Below are 14,591 nucleotides of genomic sequence, written 5' to 3'. Positions count from 1 at the left end.
TTTCCTCTGCATTGTAGAAAAATCCCTGGGTGAGGATGTTTTTTTTTTAGTTCTGGATTACGGTGATATTTCGTATTGGCATGCCTCGGCTATAACTTTAAAACCCCATGATGCAGTTTTCCACTCTGCACTTAGGTTCATTACAGATGATGCCTATAGCACTCATCCTTTACAATAAGGTTGGATGGTTGTCGCTCTCTGAGAGATGTGACCTGTGTAATTATATGTTCATTTACAAAGCTCTTACTGGGAAGCTTTCTTCTTACATTTCTCCCTTGCTAGTCTGGTCCTCTGGACCTCATAACACCCATTCTAATGACTGGCTTACACTCCAGTTTCCTTGAGTTCATTCTGAGCTTAGTAGATCTGCTTTAAGCTTCTTTGCACCATCCACAAACCAGTTTTGTAAAATTAAGATTTGTTTTTGAATGTCATATTTCGAATAACATACCTTTGGGGTAAAACTATGCTTGTAGATTAAGGGCCATGCTTAAAGCATCTGTTTATGGAATCTGGATAAGATTAAGGGAAGTTTCTCTACTTTTTAGTCACATAAAAGTACATATCCTAGTCCTCCAATATTAGAGAACTCATAGTTACAGTGCATTTGGAAAGTATTCAGACCCCCTCAGTCTTGTCCTGTTATAGCTTGATGCTCCAGTCGAAAAAAAAATTCCATGATTTTATACTCAGTTTTTCTATCTTGATGAAGAGAAAACAGAATCAAGAATTTTTTGCAAATTTAAGAAAAATAAGAAATTAAAATTTCAGATCTATGTAAGTGTTCAGACCCTTTGCAAAAACACTTGAAATTTAGCTCAGGTTTCTGCCATTTCCCTGGATCTTTGCTGAGATGTTTCTGCACCTTGATTGGACACATAAAACCCCTTTGGTTGTCATGTGAAGTGTTTTGCAAACTCCAAGTGGGCTTTCATGCGCATTGAGAGAGACTTCTGTCTAGCCACTCTGCCATAAAGCCCAGATCGTAGGAGGGCTGCAGTGATGTTTGTCCTTCTGGAACTTTGTCCCATCTTCACACAGGATCTCTTGAGCTCACTCAGAGTGACCATCAGGTTCTTGGTCACCTCTCTTACTAAGGCCCCTCTCCCTAAATTGTTCAGTTTGGCTAGATGACCAGCTCTTCTATTCAGAAGTATATTATAGCTTTCCCCAGATATGTGCCTTGCAACAATCCTGTCTCTGAGCTCTGCAGGCAGTTTCTTTTACCTCATGGCTTGGATTTTGCTCTGACATGCATTTTAAAGACCCTGTAAAGTAAAAATAAATCTGTATTTAGGTTTGTCGTATGATAGATCACTGTGTTATGAAGTAAAATCTGCTCCAGGATGGTGTGGGCGTGTCTGTTGAATGAGCTGAAACCACGCCCACTCAGGAATCGTTTAGTCTGCAGCATTAACCCCGTCACTCATGGTGTCATACTTAGAAAAATATTTTCCCCTAAAAACATGAACCAATAAACAAAACATGCATAACTATAACTTTGCAATGAAATATGAACATTATAAAATGGTACAAGAGTACAAGACTGAATTCCTTTGCACAAAATGAACCAGAAGTCCCTGATCCAGGTGACTGCTTCCTTCTACAATATTGTAGCGTTAGAGGGGCGGGGTCATTCTCGTCTGTGGGCTCATGACATCATGAGTCCACATATTGGCCACGCCCACATGAAACCAAGCCAGGAAAGAGATGAAATGGCTTAAATCCAGAATTCAGTCTCATGTAGATCTCAGTTTTCACATGTTTACAGCAACCAGATTCCAACATTTCCAGAGTGTTAAGACAAAAACTTTGGATTTCACTTTACAGGGTCTTTAAGTTGTGAGGCCTTCTAAAGAGAGGTGTGTGTCTTTCAAAATCAGGTCCAATCAATTTAGTTTACCACAGGTAGGCTCCGATAAATGTGTAGAGACATCTCAAAAGAAATCCAGAGAAATGGGAGGAACCTGTGCTAAATTTCAAGTGTTGCTGCAAAGGGTGTGAATACCTACATTAATGTGATTCATTTTTCATTCATTAGATGTAAGATTGTTTTGAAATTGATTTATCCAATTTACTTTAAAAGTGTTAAAATCAAAAAAGTTCATTTAACCAGAGTAACAAGTGTTCATGTTTTTTTGTTTTACATAATGCGTCCTGTTTTTCACAAGAAATTGGAAAGTAACTTATCAGCTGTCACAATGATTCAAATTTACCACTAGAGGGCGTGCCAGCTTAACGTCAACGCTGCAGGTGTCTTTGGTTGTGTTATGATGGACAGCCAAATTTCAGACAAGAAATAAAAAAATACATAAGATGAAAATATTTTTATATGGTGGGAATATTCTTATGCTTATTTTAGAGCACACTGCATCAATTTCCTGAAAAATGATGGTATAAGACCTTGAGTTTCTGAACTAAAACTCTTCGCCTCACTAAATAACTAATAATGTAAAATTAGCTCCGCGTAAAATAACAATACAAGGCTGTTTTGACCTCGGGAGTTCCTGTGTCCTCATTACGCAGATGAGGAAAAACTTCCTGTGTCCTAAAAACATCCGCTTAAAAAATTCCATCCCCCACACATCCCCGTCTTCTGTTCTTATAACTTATTAAATATCATGCATCTATGAAAAGAAATTATAAAATATTGAAATAAATTCTAAAATAGTAAGTAAAATACATTGATTTCCTGAATGTGTAGCCTAACTTCATCAAATACACCATTATGCTAATGACAGAAAAGCTGCTCCCTACAGTTCCTGTTCATTGTTCCCCTAACACCATTTCCTTTGGGAAATTCTCAGCCCTAGGACTGGGAGCTGGACAAGGATAATTACTGGAAACCGTAATGGGGGCAGGGAATGTGCTGGCTGTAAATGGTCCTTTCTTTCGGCCTGATTGGGCTGGTCCACTCCCCTTGTTGCTCCTTCATTGGCCCACACCAACATCAATCTGTTGATTTCCAGGTCCCCCTCAAGTTTGAAACTTTTTTCACGAGTAGGAGGAGGAGGCGGCATCGGGTTACAACAAACTCTTGTAACCGATCTCACAACAGACGAGAGAGGAAAACAGTCTTTCAATAATTTACACATCTGTGCCTGATACGCGGTTGCAGCACAGAAGGCAACAGCGAGGAGAGGACGTTTTTTTCCCTTATCGAGATCCAACAAAACAGGGCAACAATACAAACATGCAGTGAAGCGACTTCCCCTGCTCTACCAGGATGAAGACCTGAGAGATTTTGTTCAGATTATCTAGTCTTCTTGTTGGCTGACAACTCCTGTGTCACACTGAGCTGAGCGAAAGGTGAGTTCACCGGCTGTTCATAACGGTCGAACGATTTTTAATGAAACATCTCATCAACAACCATCAACGGTCAAACACAGAGGCCTGTGGTCACATCACCCACAGCCACTGTTAGGGCGTCAAAACCATCTTTAGCCAGTACAGAACAATTTTTCAGAGTTCAAGGGATACAATTAAATTTATCACGACTCTGTTTCGTTTATAGGCCACTTCTTTTTTCTTGCATCTCTCATGCAAAGTTAGCGGAAGTGACGGTATATCATTTCAAGCTTATCAGTCAAGACGTGATTCAAATATAGCATCTTATAAATCAACTAGCAGCAACTTCACACAAAAGGCCTGAGCTTATTATGGTAATCAGGGCCATTGTAGACTATAATGGATGTTCATTAAAGCAATGAAACTGACTGATGACTTATTGACTCAATGTGATAGGCAATTAATTAGCAGACATTTTTGGAAGACCATGCTTTTAGCGACTGTTATTCATATTGTGAGGAGATAAAGAAGAAAGGCAGGTGAAGAACTAAATAGAGGTTTGGCTTGTTTTCAAAGAAGCTAGCATGAGGGAAACTTTGGACTAGCTGAACTTTATCAGTTTTTGATAAGGTATGGAAACAAAATTCTGAATAACAAACAATATAAGTGTCATAAAAACAAGTGAAAAGTGGAGATATTATCAGAAGACACTTGCTGCTAAAATGTAGGCTTCCAACTCTGTTTTTTCAAGTTTTTAGATAAAGTTGGCATAACATATCGTTAACTAGTGGATACTAAGAGATATCTACATCTTAGACCAGGGGCGTCAAACTCAATCACAGCAGGGCCAGATTCTGAATTAAGGTCTGACCTGAGGGCCTAACAGGGTCCACATTTAACTGTCAACCTCATTTTTCACCAGTAACAAATTATGGGGGGAAAAGTTAGCAATGATGATAAATGATTTTGAGATTTAAAAAGGCTCAAAATCTGAAATAAAAAGTCAAACTTATTTGTTCAAAAGGTCAAAACACGAAATTAGATGTTAAAATAAGACTTTTAAAAGGCAAATGTATATAAAAAGAGAGTCACAATCAAGTTTTAAGGCAAAAATATGACTTAAAATGGAAAATGGTGCACCTAAAAGTCTAAATATGAGATAAAAAGTGAAATAAATTGACAGTTTAAAATATGAGATTAAAAGTCAAAATTTATAAGTTGAAAAGCTCAAAATATGATATAAAAAGTAAAATAATAAATTGAAAATAGTCAAAATATGAAATAAAAGTCTAAATAATAAATTGAAATCATAATTGTGCAATACAAAATTGAAAATCTGAAATAAAAACACAAATGAATTTGTTTTCCCACATTTCTTTATGATCTAATTATTTTAACTCTTTATTTTTATACAGGACTTAAGGATATTTCATATCATCAAGGTTAAGTTTACATTTTTATCCGACAGGAAATCTGCAGGCCTCATATTTTTGGGCCAGTAATGATAAGAATAGGATTTGACCTTGTGGGCTGGTTGTAACAGTACCGGGGACCGGATTTGGACCCCGGGCCTTGAGTTTGACACCCCTGTCTTAGACTGTCAAAAAATTATACTGATACTTTATATTGCATGTCTTGAGACAATGCATTCCCCTATTTTTAATCATCATAGTACAGTAAAGTACCAAGTTTGAAAAAAGAGGGAAAAAGTCAGATTTTTTTTAAACCAGAACAATCACTTTCTAAATTGCACAAATACATCAACAACATTTCAGTAGTTTTCTTGCAACTCTTGGTAATTGTTTCCGTGGTATTCAAACAGATGTGGATATAGTTTGATTTTAGAGTCATATTGAAGTTTAAAGGGGACATATTATGCAAAAAATCCCTTTTTCAGACTTTTCTAACAAAAATATGTGCCCTAGCCTGTCCACAATCTCCTCAAGTATGAGAAAAATCCATTCCCTTCCCCCCTCTCTTTCTCCACCTTTCAGAAAATGTGTGCTGAAACAAGCCGTTCTCAGATTTTCCCCTCATGATGTCATGTGGAGAGTTACTCCACTTGGAAAACAGTTCCACCCTCGTCTCTTGATCTTCCTCTCAGCTGCTAGCTGAGATGCTGGATAGCTCAGTGGGTTGCCCTGCTGACTTTTGTCTGGGAGACTGATGGTCAAATCCCAGTCAGGTCCTTAACTTTGGATAAAAGTGTCTGTAACATCAGGAGTGCCACATCCATTCCCTGAGAGGGGTGTGGTCAGGGGCGAAGTCAGACACATTAGTAAAATTTAAAGCCACAGACACAGAAACAGCTCATTCTGAGCAGGGCTGAAACAGAGTGGGTTTCAGACATGCAAAAATCCAAAACTGGAGTGTTTTTTCAGCAACAAACTTCACAGGCATGTTTTGGGGAAATCTGAGAGCAAAATAAACTTGGCTTAAAAGGGTAAAATATGTGACCTTTAAAACTGGTATTATGATGACCTTAATAAAGACCCTATATGATATTTTTATGAACAGATGAAAGACATGTAACATCAAGTAACTGAGTGGATCATAAACTTTTTTAGCTTAAGGCACACCTATGATCAAGCCAAAATCTCAAGGCCCATTATATATTCATATCTATGCAAAATAGCCTCTTATACTTGTTAAAGAATCTTTAGTTGTAGTTTTGATGATGATGTAAGCATGTACAAATATCCATGGCACACCCAGACTTGGCTCAAGGCACAACAGTGTGCTTTGCCACACCATTTTAGAACCACTGAAGTAACACATGTAATGTGCCCAGTTGAGTCAAGACTTTTAAAACACCTTGTGTTTTACATTTGTGTTGGTATGCAATCGTCACAATCTACCATCTCGTAGAAAATTGAGGGAATGTGTAAAAACAGGATAAAAGCAGCTAACAAAATGAACCTTATTTATGCTGGGTTAAACACATAATGAGTCTCTCCATGGGCTGAGTGAAACCCCTTGTGTTTCCAAACCCAGACTGAAAAGGCTGAAGAAGACATATGTTTAGCAAACACTGATATGTTTTGTAACACATTGCTGTGTTTACATTGTAAAGCTCCTCTCCTGAACAAGGCCTCGAGTGTGGATGAATGGCTCCACTGTGCAGCAGAGGCTCTGGCAGGTAGCAGCACACATTATCATGCACAGCCTCAACAGACATGTCAAATGAATTATGGTCCTGGATCAGGACTTGGAGTTGCCTCTCTCCTTGCATTAGCTGTATCAGTGGTGATATGATTTTCCTTTTTTGGATCTCCCTTTTTTAGATGCTAAGGCTTTCTTTGTGGCTTTGTTGTTGTGGGTAGCAAAAGCAGGCACTTCTTGAACTTCTGCAGGGTCAAATAGTCAGAGTAATCGGTTTTTGACTATTCTGATACTGTACATTCTTTTTTGGGGGGTATATTTGCCATAGATTTCTCAGATCTAGCCCTAAATTCTGACAGTTTTACATCTTTAGGATTCTTTATGGTAAATATTAAAGTTTTATACTTTTAATTAAGTCATGGGCAGTATGAAGTAGGGGTGCACAATATTCGATTTTTGCTTATATCTGATAAGAAGATATTTACAAATGGATTTTAGGCGACACCAATATGGATAATGATATTTAAATGCAGTTCAGACCCAAAACTTCAGTTCTTAAAACACACAGTTCAAAGTTTGAGGATGAACAAGTTGAATGAAGCTAAGCATTAGTTCATGCCGGACACAGTAGTCATATGCCCAGCTGTGATCAGCTGATGCCCAGCTGATCCATTTATCGCCTCCCAGCTCCCACAGCCAATCACAGCCCTTTCTCTCAACACAGCAGTGTATTTGAATATGACAAACTTATGATTCATCCCTGTTTGCATTAATGCTGATGCACCACACTGCTGCTGCTGGTAAAGCTAAACCTCCTCCACCCCAGCCTTCTCCTTTTATAGCATAAAGCTTGTTACACCCTCATATTCAGAGTCATGCTACTATGTATTAATTGCTTTTGAACTAATTTTATTATAGTCAATACACATTACCATAAGTGTATCTATCCATATGGCGGTTTCTAGCTATGGGTTCCCTTGAACCTGCTTGACTAACCCAGAGAGCATCTTTTGAGCAGAATCTTCTCCAGCAAGTAAACTGTATATCCATTTTGCAATAAAATGGTAAAATGTATGATGAGTGTTCCAGACTGAACACATTTAGGTCCTTAAAACATTCTTAAAAGTATAAAGAATGATGATGATGAATACAGAAAAAATTTAAGATGATGTCGGTGTGTTGGTCCAGCCTAAAACTCTAAAACTACAGCTAATATAGGCTGATTTTTTATGTATTGGTTGTAAATATAAGCAGAAATGTTCATATCTGGCAAAACTGATAATTCACTTTTTAAGCTAATATCTGCTGATACTGATATCATGCTGATAAAATATTGTGCATCCCTAGTTTTAAGAACTCTTCATTGACTACATTGTCTATTTAGATTGATACTTTGGATTGCTTGTCAGACCAATGAACAACTTGAAGGCCTCACATCAAGCTTGAGATAACTGACGGCTGTTTCCTTTCCTTTAAAGACTTTTTGTTGTAAAGAAGATGAAACAGCTGATTAATTTGATTGCTGATTATGCGAAACATAATAACTTCCAGCCCTAAAATAATGAAATTGATGCCTGAGACAGAATGAAGATTTAGTAAAAGTGAAATATAGTGAAGCAGAACAATTACAGTCAGTTTGCTTTAGATTTCATCCTTCACTGCTTTTAATGAGCATTTGCTGTTCATCATTAATCATAGCTTTGTGCTTCACAACAGCTTTATTATTGTTTCAGCAGAGGCAGAATGTAATACTGAAAGACAAATAATAATGACTGTCCAGCAGGATTAAGTTGATGCTGGTAAGCCTCATCTATGTATATTTCAGTGTAACAGTATCTGTGCTGCATATCCCCTCCTCTGTGTGTCTTTTGGAATAGGACAATGCAGTCACGTTGCCAGACATTCCCCATGCAGTGTTATTAAGGGCAGAGCTGGAAATTGCAGCAATAACGCTACAGATACTGTTGAGTCCTGCTGAGGTGGATCCATGGTAACCCAACGGACAAGACAGGAGAGGTGTTTGACCTGCTTTTTACTGGGCTGCAAAGTTCAGCCCTGCACGCAGGTGGCCTACCGTTTCCGTGGAAACCCAAAACACTCAGAGCATGTGGCCTTGGCTGAAAGAGCAGCACCACCTGACCTGCAAATATCAGGACATTGTTTGAAACAGACAGGATCATGGCTGTTGTTGCTGTCTGCCAATAGACCGCCATCATTTGAGACCCCACTTGAGTCATTTATTAGTCACAGGCTTGTCCTCTTACACACTATATTGCCAAAAGTATTCACTTACCCATCCAAATAATTGAAATCAGGTGTTCCAATAACTTCCATGGCAACAGGGGTATAAAATCAAGCACCTAGGCATGCAGACTGTTTCTACAAACATTTGTGAAAGAATGGGTCGCTCTCAGGAACTCAGTGAATTCCAGCATGGTACTGGGATAGGATGCCACCTGTGCAACAAGTCCAGTCGGGAAATTTCCTCGCTCCTAAATATTCCACAGTCAACTGTCAGTGGTATCATAACAAAGGGGAAGTGATTGGCAACGACAGCAACTCAGCCACAAAGCGGTAGGCCTCGTAAAATGAGGGAGCAGGGTCAGCAGATGCTGAGGCGCCAACTTTCTGCAGAGGCAATCGCTACAGACCTCCAAACTTCATGTGGCCTTCAGATTAGCTCAAGAACAGTGCGTAGAGAGCTTCATGGAATGGGTTTCCATGGCCGAGCAGCTGCATCCAAGCCATACATCACCAAGTGCAATGCAAAGCATCAGACAGTTTGGGGATGGCCCCTTCCTGTTTCAACACGACTGTGCACCAGTGCACAAAGTAAAGTCCATAAAGACATGGATGAGAGAGTTTGGTGTGGATGAACTTGACTGGCCTGTGCAGAGTCCTGACCTCAACCTGATAGAAAACCTTTGGGATGAAATAGAGCAGCGACTAGGAACCAGACCTTCTCGTCCAACATCAGTGTGTGACCTCACAAATGCACTTCTGGAAGAATGGTCAAAAATTCCCATAAGCACACTCCTAAACCTTGTGGAAAGCCTTCCCAGAAGAGTTGAAGCTGTTACAGCTGTAAAGGGTGGACTGACGTCATATTAAACCCTATGGATTAAGAATGGAATGTCACTTAAGTTCATATTCGAGTCAAGGCAGGTGACTGAATACTTTTGGCAATAGAGTGTATCTGCCCCCCTTCTGTTTTCACTGGCCTCCATCCCTGCTGCTATTTCAGACATGCACACTGGTATTTTCTGCTCAATTGACATACAGAGTTAACAAATTACACTTCAGGCTTCAAGTGAATAAAATTAGTCATAATGGACGCTGCTCTTATGGTGGTCTTAATTAAAATGTCATAGATCCAGACATCAGTCATAGCTCAAGCAGTTTGCACCTTGTCTGGGTCATGCATTATGTGAAGGGCTGTTGTGATGCTACTTAACAGTACATAAAATGTGATTAAAAGCTCTAAATTTCAGGATGCATTGGTCTGTATGATCCCAAATATTAGGTTGTTAGCATGAAACAACAAATGTCAGTTGTGTTATGTTTGCTCTGGCTTGTGCAGCACAGCAGCTCCTGTATTCCCACTCGTAATATACATGCGCAACACTGACTGACGTTGCAGAATTAAGAGCATCAGCTCACAGCTATCCTTTTTCATCATATGGGCTGCTTATAGTCCAACTTTTTACACATCCCTGCCCTAACCTGTTGAACTATAGCCTGCTCCTCTTCGCCCCGGGTCTATTTTAGTCCAAATCGGCAGGCTAAATTATTAATTCGCGATCCATTATATAGTGATGTGTTAATTATTAATTTTGGAGCGGGCTCTGGCAGATCTGAGAAAACTGTTAAAAAAAGAGAGGAGGATGGGGCAGGATGTCTGAGCACTGATTGCCTCCTTTCTCAGCAGATCTGCACGAGTCTTCACAGATGATGACTGTGTGGGAAGATGAGAGAGAGACGGCGCATCATACAAAGATCCTCTATTTTATCTAAACCTGCATGCTCACATATGTGTGCTGCTAGTATGTTGATGCAGTTATAGAGTAGTGTCAAAGCTGCCAAACCAAATGAGTATATGTAAAAAGAGACGGTAACACGAACACAGAAGGCCTGATATATACTATTGTAAACATACACCGTTCAAGGCAATGTCTCTCTTCATTAACAGGCAGAACCTCCTCTGTTATGCAACATCTCAGGAGAAAGACTGAGAAAAACAGTGCAAAACTTGATGAAAAATAGAGTCGCTGCGTTCACATGTCCTGAAATCCTATTGTTGGTTCCCTAACAGTGGAGTGGCTCCAGTAGCAGCGCTCGTTTGAGTGGTTACTTGTCCTCTCTAAATACAAAGCACGGATGTACCTTATATAACAAGCAGGATTGTCTATTGTTTCTCAAAGTAGAGAGTGATTATATCATACAGCTGGGCAGGATCTGTGGAGGAAGAAGTTTTTAGTCAAGACTGTTTTTTACAAGAATTAATTGTAGTGACATCCTGAAAGCTTAAGATGCTTTTATGAAACTTTCAGGGTCTGCAATTTTAATCTTTTTTAGCCAGCTTTGCAGGTTCAAGTGTAGAGGTTTTTAGTTTTTAGTTTTCCATGTCTTAACTGGAAAAGGGATGGGAGTGGTTCCACAGACTTCTTGATTCTCACATGGGACAGCTTTTTATTTACTTTTTGCTCATGAGAGTTCAACCAAACAGCAGCAAAGCAAATACAATATGTTCAGTGTGTACACAGTGAAGCAACATCCAATCCACTTCCACATCCCTGCAGTAAATACAACCTTTATGATGCTTATCATGTTTAGTTTTGGTTGGCTGTCTTTCAAAATGGAGTTGATTAAAGTCAACAAGTGGGTTCTATTAGAAAGTCCTTCTTCTTTAAGAATATATATTCTATGACCTAAAAGTTAGTGGGTTTCTGGGGGGGATACTAGTACAAATACAACACCCAATTTTTTGTACCAACTTACCAAATATGAGCATTGATGTGTTTTCTTTGTCTTATGATTAGGGAGGCAAGTATTGCACAACTCATGATGCAGTCTGAATCAAGTCTGTATGCCTTTCTTCTCCAGCTAGTTCCAATGAACACGAGATGCTAACAGTGGATATACTTAGATAGTGTTTAGAAAGGGCAGAACCATGGGTGATATGATGAATGTTCTGTTTGTCATAATCATTAAGTGCTAGTCAGAGCAAACAAAAACATATGACGCATAGTTTACTACAGGAGTAAACTATGTAGCACAAGCTCTACAGGCAGCTGATCTCTTTTCAGTACACAAATTCTTCACAAACAATTGAGCCAGATGGAAAATCAAATTTGTGCCAGTTTGGAGAGGAAAAAAAAAATCTTTGAGCTTGGTTATTTTAGTTGAAAACGATGACTAAAAATTAGGGATGCACAATATTATCAGCAGTTTATCGGTATCGGCCGATAATATCTCAAAAAGTTAATTATCCGTTGGCAGATAATAAAATGTATGCTGATCTGAATGGTAGATAATGTGACGTTATAACTAAGTGCACGCGATTATGCCGGATGTGTGCCAATGTAACCGGCTCTGCGTTGCTGCAGCTACTCTGCGTTGTGTTCAGGGGTTGGAATGAAACAGGGACACAGGCTGGTCTCATGGAGCTCAAGTTTAATCTCTGACAGTTGAGGTCTGAATAAATTCAGAGAGAGCAAGATCAGTCAAAATGGATATCTTCATCCTCATAACATGCCTGTCTCAGTCAAGCTCTGAACGGAGTTGCTCATAGTTAACTTAAAAGAAAATACAATAAAGAAAAATTAAATTACATTCATACTCTACATAAACACAGTAACAAATGTACAGAAGGAAAACATACCTGAATAAATTCAGAGAGAGCAAAATCAGTCAAAATGGATATCTTCATCCTCATAACATGCCTAACACGAGAAAAAGGAATGTTTAAGACAAGTCTCAAAAGAGATGTAGTAGCGGCAACAGCCCACATGCACACACACACAGCTAACACGTGTTAGGCTAACTGTCTCTCTGTCCTATTTACAACTAATAGACACAAAAAAGTCACACATTCCTCCTCCTGTACAGATATTACAGCAACAAAACTGTTTTAAGCAGTTAACTCAAACCAAGAACTCTTATAGTTGCACTTTACGAACAAGCGACAGTGATACATACCTCTCTCAATCAAGCTCTGAATGGACTGACGAGAGGGTGGAAATGATGCAGTATGCTCACCTTACCGCCAGCAGAGGGCTTTGTAATGTCATTAGTACAGTAACTCAAAATAAAGACTTAAAAATACATGAATAAACAGAAGATTTTGGTGAAATTAAAACTCAGTACATCAATAAAACATACTAAATACTCCAAAAAATAAAAAGACAGTATTTTTTGGCATTCTATCTTTTTACATCTGTTACACCAACAACAAACTCAACATGTTGGCTGTGTGGAAGAATTCTAAGGTGTGGGAACGAGACAGCAAAGTAGCTGTTTGAATCACTTGTAAAGTACATGTGATTCGTTTAGGAGCTCCACAACATGCCTTTAACACGAGCAGTTTAATTTTGCGTCTTAAAAACTGTCATCCCGATGACTACAAGGACTTTCTTAAGATAAAGAATGACAAAACTTCGTGCCAGGGATAACTCGTCAACCGCCTCTACTTAAGTCATTCCACAAAGCTAAAAAATACAGCAGTGACAGCCCAAAGGTAAGGAGCTGAACAGGAAAATCATTGAATTTAGAGCTCTTGATAATCAGTCTTTCAGCATGGTAGAATGAATGGGCTTCAGTGGGCTAATGATGCATTTAAAGCCCTGCGACATTATACCTATCAGGCGCTTATAGCCTTACTTGAACTGCAAAACTTCATTTCCAGTCACATAGAGAAGCTCCTCGCTAAAGCTAAAGTTAAACATATTAGCTTCACCATGGATACATGGACATCAAGTGTTGATCCTGTTAGCATGTTGAGCCTCACTGCCTCAGTGGATAGATGAGGATTTCAATCTTAAAAAACCTACACACAGGAGTGCTCACTCAGCAGCCGCAATTGCAGCCGCTTTTGATAATGTGTTTCGGATATGGAAAATAGAGAAAAAGAACGTGCATGTTGTGCTTCGTGGCAGTGAGCGAAACATGGCAAAAGCAATGACGGACTTCAGTGTGCCAAGTCTACCATGCATGGCACACACAGTGCAGCTGGCTGTGCGGATGTGGGAGTCACTGTGTTGTTACAGAGCTGTTTACAGTGAAATACCCATTAAACTTGGTTGCTTAGTTTGTGCTGTTTAAATCAGAATCAGGAGAACTACTTCAGTTTAAGTTTTATTTCTGTTCTTCATCTTGAGTCTCAAAAATTTAAAAGCATACTTACGCTCTAAACTTTAGCTAGATTTTTTGCTTTTAAGAATCTTTTTGTTGTTGTTATTTAAAGCACTTTGTCAGGAGTATCTCAGGGAGCCATCCTGCAAACTGGCTGAGTTATGAGGAGAATCAATCTAAACGTACAAGCTATTTCTTTTTAGCACTGTGGAGCTCAGTGTCAGCAGGTTGTTTTGCTGCTTTTTATTGCCTTCAAAGATGTAGATGACTTTGGCTGTACCGTTAAAAATACATGTTGCATGTAATGCACATGTAACCCAAAGACATTAATGTGTGTGGGCATGTCTGTTGAATGAGCTGAAGCCACACCCTCTCAGGAGAAATACGATCTTCTCAGATTTAAAAAATATTACAATCTAAATGGAGGAAAGCAATCACCATTAAGGCCTTTGCACACTGGGACCATTTATTTTGTCTGAATGTTTCGCACATTAAAAAATAAAATTGAGCTCATATTCTAATGACATTTACACACTCGCACCTAAATTTTCGTCCATCATATATGTTTTTTGAAACAGAAACAGGCTTGATTTTATGCAGAACTTTGCATAAGTTCAAGTCATTTAAATGGATGACTGATGATGCAAAACAGTGCCCGCTGCTTCCTCCTTGCTTGCTCACACCCGCCAGACCCCTCCCCTCTCTCTGAAACCTTTTAAATATTAAAGTTTGCTCATTTATTATGTGGATATCAACCATGGAAATATAAAAGATGGGTGATTGATGATTCAGTTCAGCGCCTGTTGCTTTATTCCCTCTCGTTCACTCACCCCCGCCCAACCCCTCCCTCT

The 14,591-nt window shown here is 39.0% G+C and overlaps 1 protein-coding gene across 2 annotated transcripts in view; it reads left to right on the top strand.

Annotated features, from left to right (window-relative positions):
* The window catches only part of tnfaip8l1 (tumor necrosis factor, alpha-induced protein 8-like 1), a 43,067-nt gene that overhangs the window by 1,915 nt on the left and 26,561 nt on the right, over positions 1-14,591 (top strand). The window contains exon 1 of one of the 2 annotated variants that reach the window (XM_041790715.1): positions 2,935-3,309. The exons of the other annotated variant lie outside the window; for it this stretch is intronic. The gene's annotated coding sequence lies outside the window, so the exon portion shown is untranslated. Of the gene's footprint in view, positions 1-2,934; positions 3,310-14,591 lie in introns of those variants that run through there. 2 annotated transcript variants of the gene reach the window in all.

This window comes from Cheilinus undulatus, linkage group 7, assembly GCF_018320785.1.
Source record: "Cheilinus undulatus linkage group 7, ASM1832078v1, whole genome shotgun sequence".
NCBI lineage: Eukaryota > Metazoa > Chordata > Actinopteri > Labriformes > Labridae > Cheilinus > Cheilinus undulatus.
This window is presented reverse-complemented; position numbering and strand designations above follow the sequence as displayed.